Raw genomic sequence first — 17,461 nt, forward strand, 5'->3', positions numbered from 1 at the left:
AAAGTTGTTGTACCAGTTTATACTGCAATCATTACTGAGATTTCTAATTTCCCTATGTCCTGGCCCCTACTTGTATTGTTAGATTTTTTTTAAGCTGTGCCAGTCTTTGGGGGAAGAAACGGTCATTCATTATAGCTGTGAGGTTTATATATCTTTGGACATTTGAGGACATCTGTGAATTGCCTATTTTCTTCTTTTTGTTTGGTGGTTTTTGATTTGGTGTTTTTTTAACAAATAATTTTATTGATCCATACTAATAAAGCACACAGTTCATCTGAAGTGTACAATCAGTGGCATTTGATATAATTGCATTGTTGTGCATTCATCACTTCAATCATTATTAGAGAATTTTCATTATTTCAGTAATAATAAACAAAAACCAGACAAACAAGAAAATTCTTCACCTCTCAATCTATTTTCTATTTTCTATGGGGTTGTTGGTCTTTTTCTTATTGATAGAAATTGTTTTTTTTTTTTAAAGATTTATTTTATTTATTTCTCTCCTCTTTCCTCCCGTTGTCTGCTCTCTGTGTCTATTCACTGTGTGTTCTTCTGTGTCCGCTTGTATTTGTCAGCAGCACTGGAAAACTGCATTTCTTTTTGTTGCATCATCTTGCTGGATCAGCTCTCAGTGTGTGCGGTGCCATTCCTGGGCAGGCTGCATTTTTTTTGCACAGGGTGGCTCTCCTTGCGGGGTGCACTCCTTGCAAGTGGGGCACCCCTACGGGGGGGGCATCCCTGTGTGGCAGGGCACCCCTTGTGCACATCAGCACTGCGCATGGGCCAGCTCACCACACAGGTCAGGAGACCCGGGGTTTGAACCCTGGACCTCCCATGTGGTAGACGGACACTCTATCCGTTGAGCCCCATCTGCTTCCCAATAGAAATTCTTTATATATTCTGAATGTGAACACACTGCTGTTTATGTTTACAGATCTATTCTCTCCATGTGTTTGGTCATCTTTTGAATGTGTTTATTATCCTTTTCCTTGCCTACCCTTTTCTTTATCATTTGTGCTTTGTGAGTCATAAAAAATCTTTTATATTTTCTTGTAGAATTTTACCTCTTACATTTAGGCCTTTAATCATCTTAGAGTTTGTTTTTGCACATGGTGGCCCTTTCCTTTCACTCATAGAATTTGCTGAACTTCTTTCTTCCTCGGCGATGCTTTCAGAGGTAGCTGCCTGCTGCACCCTGAGTCAAGGCCCAGGATGACCGGGGGGTCTAGCCATTGGCAGACAGCTGGCTCACCCTGTGCCGGGGGTGGGGGCTCTTAGCCTTGGATTTGCCCCTGGGACTGCCTTTGTATTTGTTTGTTTTTGTTTTCCCAAACAGATTTTATTGATACATATTAATAAACCATGCAATTTACCCAAAATGTACACTGTTATTTGGAATAATTACAGAGCTGTGCTTTCATCACTTCAGTCATTACTAGTGCACTCTCATTATTCCAATACTAAACCCAAAACAGACACAGGAAACACCTTCACCCCTCAGTCTCCCTGTTTCTCCTGCTGTGCACATTAGCTGCTATTTCTGGCTATTCTTGCACAGTTTTTTATTTCTGTATTAAGCCGTTTTGTTGGGATATGTTCACATCCCACACGCTCCCTCTAAAGTGAGTAATCAACAGCTTTTAGTATAATCACCGTGTTGTGCATTCATCATGGTGAGAAGTTTTTTAAACTTGTTGGGATTTGTGTGATCCCTTCTCCCAGGTGTGGCAAGGGTCACCCCTGCTCTGAACCGCCCCCCAAGAAGGAGCCCGGGAGATGGTTTCTCAGGCACGTGTCACCACCCACCGAAACGAGGGTTTGGCTCTGCGTGGGGTGACAGACCCCGCTGCCCCTGATTCCTCGCCTTGATGCTGAGCTGTGTGTCTTCCTAAGAAGCTAGCCTCCCTTCCCACGGCCTCATGCCAATCCTGGGAGCCGCCATGCTGAGAACCAGCTCAGCAGTAGGTTTGCTCGAAAGGAAGGCGGCGCAGAACTTGCAGAAATAAAGAACAAAGAGGAACACGAGAGAGGAACCAAGGATGGAACCAGGGCACTCACAGCTCCTGGAACTGAGAGCCTCGACCCTAGTTTCCACCTCGTATTTGTTGGAAACTACCAAGCAGCTGTTTGCTGTTAGAACTGCAGCATCATCTACAATAATAGGGAACAGCTGCAACATCTGCAATAGAACAGGTGTAACGTTTACAATAAGGAACAGGTAAGCCAGTTTCCCACAACACCGTCAAGGCATGATTCTGAACATTTTTCACAAAAGGCCCCTTGGAGCTTTGGAGAAAGGGCTTGATTTTATGGTCAATTTCTACTTTGCTAGTTTTATTAAACACTTGGAACGAAACACCTTTTTTCTTCTCTTTTTTGCTAGAGGCAAGTAGGTTCCATTGGTTGTTGTTGTTTTTTTTTAAGATTTATTTATTTATTCCCCCCCCCATTGTCTGTTCTCTATGTCTATTTGCTGCGTCTTCTTTGTCCGCTTCTGTTGTTGTCAGCAGCACTGGAATCTGTGTTTCTTTTTGTTGCGTCATCTTGTGTCAGCTCTCCGTGTGTGCGGCGCCATTCCTGGGCAGGCTGCACTTTCTTTCGCGCTGGGCTGCTCTCCTTACGGGGCGCACTCCTTGCACATGGGGCTCCCCTACATGGGGGACACCCCTGCGTGGCAGGGCGCTCCTTGCGCGCATCAGCACTGCGCATGGGCCAGCTCCACACGGGTCAAGGAGGCCCGGGGTTTGAACCGCGGACCTCCCATGTGGTAGACGGACGCCCTAACCACTGGGCCAAGTCCGCCTCCTGTTCCATTGGTATTGCTAATATGCTCATTAAAGATGACATTCATCCAAAGGTGTCATTGAGATAAGGAAGAAAGAACCGCACCTCAAGGTAATGGAACTTGGAGGGCTTTTTATGAGCTGGCTCTGCTGAAAAAGAAAGACATGAGGATAGCAACTTTCTAGAATAGATTTTTAGAAGGAACACACGAGACAAATGAGTATGAAGTAATTACTTTTTTCCCCTTCGTGGCAGTGAAGGAACTGAAGGTTTCTTATTTAGGAGCTTAGTTTCTGTTTGTTTTTTCCCCAGTACATTTGGGTTCATAAATTATAAGAACCCATGGCCCTCCGGGGCCCATTTCTCTGCTTCTTCTGTAGACTTTCTCACCACTCTGAGTGTTGTGTTGTGTATTGGTGACATCCAGTTTAGTTAGTTTTGCTGCCAACTTCTACATACTCTTTTGCATGTTTCAAACATTCTGTATGATTTTTAAAAAATGGGAACAGAGGTTCTTAATTATGGGTCACTGAGTTACTGACAAATTTTACCTCACGATCTTTTTTTTTTAACCACGTGTTTTATTGATGCGTATTAATAAGACATAGTTCATCCAAAGTGTGCAATCAGTAGTACTGGCTTTCAAAGCGTCCATGGAATTAAGTGAGAGGAATATGTCCTGCCTTCCTTTTGATGCCAGTCTAGTTTGTTAGTCATTTTCTGCCATCCTCCCAATGGCAATTAAGAAAAGGGAGATGATGTCCTCCAAGCTCCCATTGCAGGCGCCAGGCCTCTGGGTTGAGTTGCCCTCTGCCACGTGCCGGCCGTGGCCTGGCGTCATTGAAGTTTCTTAAGCCTCAGTTTCCCCGGTCCCTACTTCAGAGCTTGCTCTGAGCATGTTGGAAAACAGTGAAATCAGGCGCCCAGTGGACAGTTCACAGACGCAGCCGCTGTGACAGTTTTCAGACACGAAGGGTCTCCACATGGGAAGTCATTCTTCCAAGGGACGATCGATGTGCGAACGCTCCTACCATACGCCAGCTTGTGAAGTCTTTACCGATGCGTGTCCTTCTATTTGAGGGGCTCTCGGGCCTGTACCCACAGAGGTGGTCCGAGCCCCCCGAGAGGTCTGACTGCCTGATAGACCCTCCCCTGGGTTGGGGAGTCCTTCTAGAATGCCTCGTGCAAATGGGGCGCAGTTGCCAGGAGGATGTGGGAAACGGGGGGCCGGCCGACTCGCCTGACCGTGGCAGCGTTCCCACACGTGGGCTGTCGCCTACACTCCATGCTGCTCTGGAATGCAAATGAGCCGAAGAAACGAAGACCTGAAAATCGTGGAGACGCAATACAGAGAATCTTTGCGGAGCCATTCAACATTGAGCTGAAAACATATGGTCCTTCGAATCCAGAGGGAGACTGAACAGATCACGGACACTCTTGTTGCCAAAAGCGGTGTCAGTCAAAACGCAAGGGATTCCACTCCTTATGGGGGAAAAGCATCACTGCTAAGGGGAGGAGACGGGGAAATTGTGTGATTGAAAGAAATCGAGGGAGGCGCTAAGTCATTTAGTTTGTGTAACTTTTAGCCAACCTTGTAGTCCATAGTTCTGTGTAATGTAGCATCTGACTGTACCCTAGGTTTACTTTCTTTAATCGAAGTCCTAGTCAGTAATACAGAACTTAATTGGGCAGCTTTTATAAATGTGTTTCTTTGGATTGAATTTGCAACGAGTCTTCTTACATCGAAATAAATATAGTCTTACTGAGTCCAAATCAAGGACATTATTTTTTTTAGAAATTTAAGTTAATTAACTTGGGGCAGGGGAAATGGGAAGTTAATGCGTAATGGTTTTTGTTTGCTGTCATGAGAAAATGCTGGTAATAGATGATGGTGGGGTCGCAAACGTGAATATGATCAGTCCCACTGAGTGGTGTGCTGGGAGCAGTTGACATGGAAATTTTATGTTATGTATAAAATATATGTGTATGTTTCCACAACTAAAAAAAAAAAGACAAAGCAACTAAAGAGACTAGTGATAGGGACGCGGACTTGGCCCAGTGGTTAGGGAGTCCGTCTACCACATGGGAGGTCCATGGTTCAAACCCCGGGCCTCCTTGACCCGTGTGGAGCTGGTCCATGTGCAGTGCTGATGTGCGCAAGGAGTGCCGTGCCACGCAGGGGTGTCCCCCCGCGTAGGGGAGCCCCATGCACAGGGAGTGCGCCCCGTAAGGAGAGCCGCCCAGCGCGAAAGAAAGTGCAGCCTGCCCAGGAGTGGTGCTGCACACACGGAGAGCTGACACAAAAAAAAGGACACAAGATTCCCATGCCACTGACAACAACAGAAGCGGATAAAAGAAGAACACGCAGCAAATGGACACAGAGAACAGACAACTGGGGTGGGGAAGGGGAGAGAAATAAAATAAAAATAATAATAATAAATCTTTAAAAAAAAAAGAGAGATGGTGATAATTGTAAACATAAATCTGGCCTGGGTCTAATAATGAGGAGAAAAGACCCAAAAGGAAATTAATGGGACATATGAAAACATTTTAGAATATAGGCTGTAAACTCTATATCAAGGTTAGAGTTCTTGAACTTGATAACTGCACTTAAGGTGGTTACATAAGTGAATAGCCTTGTTCTTAGGAAATGGACCTGGAAATAATAGGTGCTCAAGGACCGTGATGTCTACAAAGAATATCAATACAAGGATGAATGCATGAGTGGATGAATGGATTCTGTGGATGTGGCAAAGTGTTAAAGTTGATAGCTATGGGTACCGAATATCATATGTTGGAATTCTCAGTTGGATTTTGAATTATGTTTGCAGCTCTCCTGTAAGTTCTTTTAATGTGCTTTTAATTTCAATTTGCTCGTCTTTTGTTGAGGATTTTTGCATCTATATTCATATGGGATCTTTGTCTAATGTTTTTTTTTTTTACTTGTGTCTTTTTTTGGCTTTGGTATTAGGGTGATGTTGGCCTCATGGAATGAGTTAGGAAATATTCCCTCTTCTGCAATATTTTGGAACGGTTTGAGGAGGATTGGTGTTAATTTTCTAAGAATGTTTGGTAAAATCCACCAGTGGGCTTGTCTTTCCTGGGGAGTTTTTGATGACTTATCCTGTCCCTTTAATTGGTGAGATCATCTGTTTCTCCTGGGGCCTTTGTCTGCAGTTAGTGTTTCTAGGAATTGGTCCAATTCATCTAGGCTATCTCATTTGTTAGCTGACAGTTGTTCGTCGTATTCTCCTGTAATCCTTTTCATTTCTTTAAGGTTGGTAGTAATTCCCCATGTGGTTGCCTCTGCCAGAGAACTTTATTTCTTTAGGATGTTTTTGATCTATCGTTTGGTGTCTTTTTTTTCCATCTGAATAATTCTCTTTAGCATTGTTTGTAGGGCAGGTTTGGTGGAGACAGATTCCCTGTGCTTTTGTTTAACTGAGAATGTCTTTCTCTGTCCTCTGTCCTCCATGACTGAAAAACAGTTTCACCAATCAAAAAAAATCTTGGTTGGCAATTACGTGCTTTTAGCACTTTAAATTATTTTATCTCCTTGCCTTTGTGTCTCCATGGTTTCTGATAAGAAACGGGCATGTAATCTTATTGTGACTCCCTTACACATAGCACATTGCTTTTCTCTTGCAGCTTTCAGAGCTCTCTCCTTGACCTTGGCATTCAACAGTTTGAATCCTGAGTGTCTGGGCAAGAGTTTTTCCTGCTTGGGTTTCATTGGGTTTCTTGAATGTGTGTATTTATGTCTTTATATTTGGGGAGTTTTCTTCTGTTATTTCTCTGAATGTTCCTTCTGCAACCTCCATGATGCCTCTGTTGGTATACTTGATGGTGACTCACATCTCTTGGGCCCTGTTCGCTTTTTTTCATTCTTTTTTCTCTCTGCTTCTTAGCCGCCACCCTCCCCCCCACCCCACCCCCGTTGTCTCTATATCCATTTGCTGTGTGTTCTTCTGTGTCTGCTTGCATTCTTGTCATGCGGCACCGGAAAAGTGTCACTTTTTTTGTTGCGTCATCTTGTTGTGTCAGCTCTCCGTGTGGGCATGATTCCTTCTGCCAGCTTCAATCTTTTGTTGAAATCCTCTAGGAAATTTTTTATTTCAGATTCTCTGGTCTTCAAATTCGTATTTGTTTGGTTCCTCTTTAAAATTTCTATCTCTTTATTAGTATTCTTGTATTATTAATTTTTCCCCCCCAATATTCTTTAGATCTTTCTCTGCATTGTTTTTTTTCTTTTTGAGCATATCAGGGGTCCTATTGTTAAAAGTCTTTATCCAGTATGACCAAAAGACTGCCTCTTTATCTTGTTCCTGCCTCTGTTTCTCTTATAATCTTTTATTGCTCGCTGCACATTATAAGATTTTAAAACAATAACCCTGGGATTTAGCCCCTGAGCTGTCTGTTCCTTGCGTTTATATCCAGATAGTCATACAACAGAGCTCTGGAGTGCCAGGGCTAATGAAATAAACAAAACAAGGCCAAAGGGCACTTTCCCTGGTCTTTGCAAATTGGCTCTAAGTTGGCTGGTGGCCTCCTTCAGAGTTTGCTCTCCTATCAAGAAGGTACATCTGGGAGGTGGATTTGGCTCAACGGATAGAGCATCCGCCTACCACATGGGAGGTCCAGAGTTCAAACCTAGGGCCTCCTGACCCTGTGGTGAGCTGGCCCATGCACAGTGCTGATGCGCACAAGGAGTGCTGCGCCACGCAGGGGTGTCCCCCGTGTAGGGGAGCCCCACATGCAAGGAGCATGCCCCGTAAGGAGAGCCGCCCCATGCAGAAAAAAGTGCGGCCTGCCCAGGAGTGGCGCTGCGCACACGGAGAGCTGACGCAACAAGACAACGCAACAAAAAGAGACATAGATTCCCGGTGCCACTGACAAGAATAAGCGGACACAGAAGAGCACACAGCGAATGGACGCAGAGAGCAGACAACCGGGGGGTGGGGGGAGAAGGGGAGAGAAAAAAATAAAAAATAAATTAAAAAAAAAAAAAAAGGCAGATGGGAGTTGCAGGCGAAGCTCACCGTCCTCTCCCCCTCTGAGCTGCCTCTTGTTCGGGGCTGGTGCTGGCTCATGCCCTTGACAGGAGTTCGGATGCACGGGCAGGTCCAGTCCGTATATATTTTCACCTCTCAAGCCTCAGGATCCTGAGCATCAGTTCTAGGGGCAGTCCTGGTTTAGATGCTAGTTCCCTTCCTCAGCAGCTAGGTGACTTTGTGACAGTCACTTAACCTACTATGTGCTCAAACTCGCCTCCCTCACGGCCGCTTTTCATAACCCATGCTGTGCTATATTCTGTGTACCTGTGTTATGTATGTAATGAACCATACATAATATACTCTTCTGAATACAGATAATTAACCTACGTGGTATGCTCTTCTACGCATAGGGAATTAGCTTAGGTAATATGCACCGAACCTAAATTTAGAAACCATTCAATGAGTAGATGGGAATATAAAAGTATGTTATGATAGCAAAGAATCTCTTTCAAGATGTGTTCATGAGAAAAAATGCCTCCCCTGTTAGAAGGCGGTCTGCAGCGGTCATCTCCTTGCCCACAGGTAACACTGAGCGGATGAGATGGCCACAAATGCCAATGGCTCTGTTGTGTCGCCGACGACTCCGATGTCACAGGTGCTCATTGCCTCTGGTCCCATGATTTTCTGAGAACATAAACAACGCTTGGCCAGGTTCCAAAGCCATCAAAGCATAATCTTCCCTCGATTTCCACTCCAGTTTGCATTCCTTAAGCATTCAGTGCATACTGATTGCCCGAAAAAGCATTTTATGTTTTTATATAAAACAGATTGTGGTTCTCGGTCCATTAATCGTAAACAGATATTTCATCTCCGAGGCTGCCTGGTGTGGGACAAATCCTTTGGGACTGCCCTGCTCGTTGCAAGATGGCCAGAGCCCCTCCCACCCTCTCAGTGCCGGCGCCCCCTCCCAACCCCTTAGATGACCAGCTGGACCTCTGGGGGTGCTGCCACCTCCACCGAGAACCGACAACCCTTCCGAGCGCCTGTCCTCTCACTTGTAAAACCAGGGAAGATGACGTGCCCTGACCATGGCAGGGCGGGTCACAGAAATGGCAGCTACAGCACTGCAGGGCTGTTCCCAACACGTCGTTGTCTGATGTTACTGTCAACAATCTGTTGTCTTGTTGACTGTGTGCTGGGCACCCTCCTTGGTGTTTTATTTGCTCGGTTGTTAGAGCAGCCCCAAGAGGTAGTTAGCAGAATAACCCTCATACTACAGTGAGGAACCCAGCTTACCCCAAGATGAACAGTGAGTGCACAGGGGTACGAGGATTTGAACACAAGCCCCAGGGCCTTTGCTCATGCCATCATGCTTTCCCATCTCTAAATGCTCGCTCCGACCCCGTATCCACATCTCAAAGCAGGTGGTGTGTCGCCAATAACAGCACGAAATAGACGTTTGTTGAATGAAAAACTTGTAACCCACATCCGTTACTGGATGACGTGTCAACAGGTGAACGCGTCTGGATTTCCTCTAGGTTTTTGATGGTGAACGTGTTTGCCCGATGATTTGCTGAAATGGTAATTAAATTAAATGCCTAAGACTTAAAAAGGAGTTTTGAACTTTAGGAATGCCTAACATGACTTTGACTGTTCATGCGCTATAAAATGCAGATTCATTTTCAGTGAGATATTCTGCCCACCCCCGACTTATGATTTATGTAATTCTAAGTAATGTGCGCAGAATGTAGTTCTGTTTACCGTTGTAAAATGTGGAGTTAAAATAAGACCCTTGTCAGAGCGCTGTAGTGCAGAGACTAGTGCTATGAAATTTAACATAAAATGATTTTAAAATGTGATCCAGAAGTCAATCTTGAGTTTTGAAATTCACAAAATGCATAAGTTTTAGAGGACATTTAAAAAAAATATCTCTTTCACAATGGTTTTTAAAATTTACACTTTATGACTGTTCTCTTACCCCATCTGTCCAAGAATATTCAGACTGAGGATGCTGAATTAGAGTCAGATTACCCTCTCCTAGTATGTAAGCTGTAGTTTAGCAAATAGTAATTGTAGGAGGCTGTTCCGTTTTTAACTGTGTTCAGTATAATTACAATATTGCACTGTTTTTCGACAGAGATAACATATTAGAATTTGATACAAGGAATATTAGGAAACCAGCCTTGGTGAAAGGAATTTGCGATTTATCTTTCTGTGGGCTCCTACATTTTTTTCTCTAGAAATATTATTGTGTCCTTCTAAAGTCTCAAGCCTTTTGCTAGCTCCTACCATAAGTGACAGTTTAACCTGTAATGCTTAGATTCAAACAATAATTTAAAAAAATATCTAAGGTTTGTAAACTGTTGGTATACCCAGTTCAAAATAAAGCAGAGTAAAGAAGAAACTTTAGGCATAAAAGAGGTTATATCTAAATGGAATAATAAAGAAGCATCTCATGCAGTAAAAGAATTTCATGTAGAACTGAAAAATAGAAACTAAAAATAAAGATCATGTTAAATAGTGAAATACTGAAATCCTACCTAATATATTCAAGCACATGGCAAAATGTTCACAATCCCCACTCCTATTCACCATTATTCTAGAAGTCCTAACCAACATAGTAAATTAGAACAATAAAAGGTATAAGTGTTGGAAAGAAGAGGCTTTATTTTTTAATTTACATGCCATACTGTAGGAACTAGAAAATTCAAGAGACTCCACTGAAATATATTTTAGGTAATTCAAGATTTAATTTGGTAGTTGCATTCAAGGTACATTTGTAGTAGTTTTCTTTATCAGCAGCAAACAGTTAGATACTATAATAGGGAAATTATCCTAATTATATGTGCCTCACAAACAATAAAATACCTAGGAGTAAATTTAACAAGAAATGGGCATGTAGAAAGAAAAGTATAAAATTTTATGGAAGGATACAGCAAAACCTAAATAAATGGTAAAACATATATCATGTTCATGAGTGAGTATAATCAGTATTAAATGATCATCCTTCCCTTGTCAAGCTGGCATATAAATTAATATAAAATCACTATCCTATATCATATTATACTCTACTGTTACAATACTATACGCTCTATGATGCTCTGCTACTCTTACTACATACACTGTACATACAATCTCCTCTATTACACTGTATTATCCACTATGCCATACAAGACTTTCAAAACTTTGGAGGAGGATGGGCTTCATAGTTAAATCAATAGCATTTGTCTAGATTCTTAAAAAGTAAATTCATGAGCATAGGCAAGAAAAATTTTTTAAAGAATAACGATGGATGACTTAATTCTAATTATCAAAATGATCTTAAGACACACAAGTTCTATGGTCCTGGCAGATGGCTCTGGAGTTCAGGGCCATGTCAGTGGGCCCTACTTTGGAACTTGTGTTCCTGAGTGTGATGGAGTTGGACTCAGATATGACCTTCCTACACATGCCTCTTCTGTCACTTTTACTGAACCTGAGGTTGGCGCTGGCATTGGTGTATGCTCAGGAGACTTGAAACTCTGGACTGGCCATGTGCCAGCTGGGCCCTGAGCCTCAGCAGAGTTGCAACTCCTGCTCTCTAGTTCACTGGACTTACCCAGGTCAGCTAACAGGGAGGTGAAGATGATCAACCACCACACCAGGGATCCGAGAGAGTCTACAACTGCAAGCAGGAGAATCCCATCCATCAACCATGCGGGATCTAAGCCCCCTCTTGACGTAGAGGTGGAGTGGACATCACCATCCCAGGGTCCTCAGGATGGGGGAATAAAGTATGGATTAGAGTGGACTTACTGGTATTCCACCATAGAACTGTTGTGACTCTAGCAATGGAAGAAATTTTATCATTAATGTGGAGATGGTCACGGAGTTGCTGAGGGCAGGGAGAGGAAAGAAGAAAAGTGATGTGGGGGCATTTTTGGGACTCCGAGTTGTCCTAATGATATTGCAGGGACAGATGCTGGACATTATATATCCTGCCATAACCCACTGAATGGATGTGGGGAGAGTGTGAACCACAATGTAAACTATAACCCACACAGTACGGCAGGGCTCCAAGATGTATTCACCAAATGCAACAAATGTGATGAAAGAGGTTGTTGATGTGGGTGTGTACCTTTAAAAAAAAAGACAATTAAAAAAAAGATCTTGAGACAGCAGAAGTAATACTGTCCAATAATAAAGAAGGAAAGTAGAATGTTGTCAAAAGAACACCCTAGGGAAGCGGACTTGGCCCCATGGATAGGGCATCTGCCTACCACATGGGTTCAAACTCACGGCCTCCTTGACCCGTGTGCAGCTGGCCCATGTGTAGTGCTGATGGGCACAAGGAGTGCCGTGCCACTCAGGGGTTCCCCCACATAGGGGAGCCCCATGCGCAAGGAGTGAGCCCTGTAAGGAGAGCCGCCCAGCGCAAAAGAGAGTTCAGCCTGTCCAAGAATGGCGCCGCACATATGGAGAGCTGACACAACAAGATGATGCAACAAAAAGAGACATAGATTCCTAGTGCCACTGATAAGGATAGAAGCAGTCACAGAAGAACACACAGTGAATGGACACAGAGAGCAGACAACTGGGGGATGGGGGGAAGGGGAAAGAAAGAAATAAAAAAATCTTAAAAAAAAAAAACAACACTAAACCCTACTGTGTATTTTCAGTGCGTGTGTACATATGTAGTAAACATAGGAAAACAGGAGCTCAACAAGGACTACGTTGAGTTTCAGACTGTGGGAAGAAGGGGCAGGCAATGAAGGGTGAGTGGGAGACTTCAACTCTTACCTGCGATGTTTAATTCTTTGACAAAAAAAGGTCTTAAATGATTGGTGGCAAAATGTTTGTGAGTGTTAGTTATGGATGGGGCAGAAAGAAAGAAATGAGGTCTACAGTTCGGGAGAGAGGCTAGGCTAGAGCTGGAGCAGTAGATTGGAAGTTGTGATTAGTATGTAGTCAAGACTTCACTTGTTTGGAACCAAATGGTACTACCCGTGCTTAGTGGGTCAGAAGCTTTAGGTTACTCCCTGGCAATTGTGAGGGTTCGTATATAACGACCTCTGTTCCCCATTTCCCTCTGAATGGTTTGTAAAGGTGTAGGTGTAGACACACCTGGCCAGATTGAAACAGGCTGACTTGGGCTGGAGCAAGGCGTTTCTGCAAATGGAATTGAGAGAAACTCTGTGCTGTTTCTCAAGGATTTCTGTTTTCACCTTTTTTCCAGGGACATTGAGTAAGGCTTATTCATCCACCCAGTATTCACAGATTGAACACCAAGAGATCTGTTATGTTCAAATATCTAGTGGATGTATTCTAATGAATGAGTGTTACTATTTTCATATGTTTAAGTGTTTATACACACGCATTCTGTGTTGCAAACATGGGCAATCTGAGAACCTTCTTTTGATTTTTCCCCCCATCTTGTTTAGTTCCTTGGTTTTATAAAATTGCATGAATATTTTGGTTGACTATGGATTGTTTTGGTTTTAGGGGCAGGTAACAATTTAATGAGAAAACGTCTGAAAAGATTTAAAACAACTCTGAAGGTAGTTTTTGCATCCACCCAACATCTCATTGCTTAGTGTATACTTCGACCAGGGAAACAGGAATTAGAGTTAAAATGGTTCCTAAATGTGGGTAAGTGTGAAATCCTCCAGAGTCCTGCCCATCTAAACTGCTGTTCAAACTGGGTTTTCCCATCTTGGATTAATCCGTTGTCAGGAGCGTGCACTCACACCCTTTCTCACTTACCTTCGGGGGTGTGGCTTTGGGCATTGAGCAAAGAGTTATGAGCACATCTCAGTCTCTGAAAGTTCACCTCTTTCATCAGCAAGGTTTTGAGCAAATCTGACATCTCTTCTGAATTAGAAATGTAACCTTGACTTCGTTCCCAGTTAATGTCGTGCAGCTACGAAAACCACCACATAATGCTCAAATAACAAATGGAGAGGATAGACGTGAAAATGCCAGAATGTTCCTACACATGTATCTGTTTTCACAGATGAATCTGTTAGGATTAGATTCATCCAAAAAGGACAGCAACAGTGGAAGAATTGACCCAAAGCAAATAAGAGTTTGTTTTTCTCACACATAAAAGAAATCCAGGGTAGATAGCTGGGCATGTATAGCAGATCCATGGCCTCAGAGTTCAGGAGGGCTGCAGAGGCCCCAGACATCACATCTACATTCCAAACAGCAGGGAGGAAGAAGGGCACACCTCTTTTTAAGGAGCATTCCTAGAAGTCAAGTACACACTTGTGCTTGTATCTCACTCATAACCTTGGCCACACAGCACATCTAGCTGCAGAAGAAGCTATGAACTCTGTCCCCTTCAAACAGAAAGGTGAATTGCTAATCCACTGTCATGAACAGGAAATCGTTTCCAGGCACAGAATTGAATTCATGCCAAGCAAGCCAGGTCACCATCTCCATTTCCTTGTTTGACAACATCAGCCAGGTGGCGGGTCAGGGTTTGAGAGCTGACCTATGACTTTTCTCTACACAAACACAATTAGGATGTTTTCTAAACCAGCAAAACCGACTGGGCCCATACTCCATTATCTCAAAGGTCGTTTTTCGAAAAAGATTTTAAAATGTGTCCAAAAGTCAGATTATGGTTTTTATAAATCATGACCCATCCTTATGAGAGAATATTATAAAATAAACTGATTTTGAAAATTGTTAATTTCAGGGAGAACTGTTCCTCATTGGGTGAGTTGGAAAGAAAAGCACACCAAACTGTTATGGACTGACATTGATTTTCTGGAAGATAAACTGTGGGTGGGAATTGCCATCTTCGGGGGACAGTCCCCAGGTGACCTTCAGGAGTTTATTTCTCAGAATTTTTTTTTAAAGATTTATTTTATTTATTCCCCACCCCCCAGCCTTTCTCAGAATTTTGTAAGCAGTATGGACAAAAGGAAACCTGGTTTTTAATGCACGCAATAATAACAAACACAATAATGAGCTAATAAGCTATCTATATACCTTTAGAATTTTCCAGCCTAATGCAGAGAATCTTGCTTTCATAAGCTGCTTTACCCAGATTTTTCCACTTCACAGTGGAAGGCCAGGCTGTGGACCTACCAAGAGGGAGGAAGGAGAAAAGGGGCAAATTAAGAGTTCATTCTTTTCTGACACAAAACGAGACTTGTGCCAAATGTTAACAAGACTTTCCAGCCCCGGGATGGCAGGGGCGGGGCTCGATGAGCCTGTGGACCATTCCTGATTCTTTGTTAGCTTTTCCCTATAAGATATGTTTAGCTGGACTTCCCATCACCACTTAGGAATGGAGATGACAGTGAAAATGGTGACAAGCCTCTGATCCAATTTCCATGTTTTCCAATAATAGGTCATAATTTTATAAACAGAAAAAAGTTAATTTCGAAAAGAAACCAAAACAGAAAACAAGCTCATCCCTCCCTTCCAAGACTCTTTTAAAGTGTTGATATGCACACCCTGTGGCGTCCTTGGTCTTGGAAAACCCAGTGCCTTTTTGATGTTCTTGTTTTCTTTCTTTTTTAAAAAAAAGACTTATTGTCTGCTCTCTGTGTCCATTCGCTGTGTGTTCTTCTGTGTCTGCTTGTATTCTCATTAGGCAGCTCTGAGAACCGATCCTAGGACCTTCTGGAGTGGGAGAGAGGTGATTACTCTCTTGCGCCACCTCTGCTCTCTGCTCTGCTACGTCTCCTTATTGTCTCTCTTCTGTGTCTCGTCTTGCTGCATTAGCCAGCATTCCCCCACAGGGTGGCATTCCCGCATGGGCCAGCACTCCGTGTGGGCAGCTTGCCTTCACCTGGAGGCCCTGGGCATCAAACTCTGGACGTCCTATGTGGTAGACGGGAGCCTAATTGGCTCCCTGTTGTTTTCTTTTAGGAGGTACCGGGGATTGAACCTGGGACCTCAAGGGTGCGAAGCAGGCGCTCAACCACTGAGCTACACCTGCCTTGTGACCTGGTCCTCTTAAGACCTCCTAACACTGGGCAGCGATGGGGCCTGAACAAAGAAGGTTGTGGCTGTCATGACAACTTGCAGATATTCTGCAAAGTGAGGGGAAGGGTCAGATTGAACAGAGCGGGACCGAAGAGCCTCTTTGTTGGTCCGTTTCTTCATATGGGACATTTTGCTTGTCCAGCTCCCACTCAGTGGGATGTGTCCCTAGCTCAGCTTATGTCCCCACTTTAAGTGTAGGTATCAACTTCAAGAATTTAACACAATAAAGCACACAGTCCATATTCCAATAATGTCCTTTGGGGCCTCTTCTCCATGGTTAGATACAGTCCGACGACATGTACCACATTCAGTTGTCCTTCGTCTCTAGTTGCCCGCGTTTTCTTTTTTTTCAGTGCTCGTTGCAATTCAGTAAATTGATATCACGACAACTTCAGTTTGAAAGCTCTGCTCTGCACACTGGTATTTGGTAAATGCGCCAAACCATCTGATAACTTCCAAGTGTCAAATGTTTTCCCCTCGGTCTCCCTCCATTTCCTCTTCTATGGTATCACACGTCATGCTAGGGATGCGCGTACATTTTATTTCTAATCTGTTTTCAAGTTCAGTCATCAGAGTTTCTCTTGCTGGCTTACAGTCATGGTGCCAGAAAGGTTTTTCGCACATTTTTTGATGTTGCTCTTTGCTGGGAAGATTTAAGAGCAAGTGTATTTACCTTCTGATACGTTTCCCCCCTTGTGTTTATTTTCGTAAACTGCCCAATGAAAAATGTTCTATTTCGTGATTTTGTTATTTCGGGCGGGGGTATGGGACTAGCAAAGCCACGCGGCGTTCATTTCTGTTTCGAGTTAGCCTTCTCTTCTCTCTGACTCAGGAGAGGCTGGAGAGCAGGCTGCCCCGCCCCTACCCATCCAGAATCCAGGGTCTCGGGCCAGAATGTGAAAACAGCGTTTGCTAGAAGCTGAAGGCTGCGGCTCTGGTCATATGCTGACGTTGTACAAGTGCTCTTGCCCCTTCCAAGACAATGGGTACTATTTGAATAATGGATTTTTTTTTTGGCCTATTTTTATTTTTTTATTTTTTTACTTTTGTTTTTATTTTTTTAATGTTACATTAAAAAAAATGAGGTCCCCATATACCCCCCACCCCCTCACCCCACTCCTCCCCCCATAACAACAACCTCCTCCATCATCATGAGACATTCATTGCATTTGGTGAATACATCTCTGAGCACCACTGCACCTCATGGTCAATGGTCCACACGATAGCCCACACTCTCCCACAGTCCACCCAGTGGGCCATGGCAGGACATACAGTGTCCAGTAACTGTCCCTGCAGCACCACCCAGGCCAACTCCAATCCCCAAAAATGCCCCCACATCACATCTCTTCCTCCCACTCCCTACCCCCAGCAGCCACCATGGCCACTTTCTCCACACCAATGCTGCATTTTCTTTGATTACTAATCACAATAGCTCATGAATAGACCATTCTGAGGTCCACAGGATGGAGGAATAGAGTATGGATTCAAGTGGACTTACTGGATAATGGATTTTTGAGCTTAATTCAGTTGGATTTTTAAAAGGAAGGTAAAAGTCACATGTATAATTTAATTTTCATCTACCACACTTTCTCCAAAATGAAATTTCACTTTAATCAGAATCGTTTTACAAAACCAGATGATTAACAGTGGTTTCAAGGAACTTAAACCAGGGTCTGTAACTAAATAACTTTGGGGAGGAA

The 17,461-nt window shown here is 43.4% G+C and overlaps 1 protein-coding gene across 1 annotated transcript in view; it reads left to right on the top strand.

Moving 5' to 3' along the window:
* Positions 1 to 17,461, top strand: part of MTHFD1L (methylenetetrahydrofolate dehydrogenase (NADP+ dependent) 1 like) — a 204,680-nt gene that overhangs the window by 88,893 nt on the left and 98,326 nt on the right. The gene's annotated exons all lie outside the window — the stretch shown is intronic.

Source organism: Dasypus novemcinctus, chromosome 28, assembly GCF_030445035.2.
Source record: "Dasypus novemcinctus isolate mDasNov1 chromosome 28, mDasNov1.1.hap2, whole genome shotgun sequence".
In the NCBI taxonomy this organism is placed as follows: Eukaryota; Metazoa; Chordata; class Mammalia; order Cingulata; family Dasypodidae; genus Dasypus; species Dasypus novemcinctus.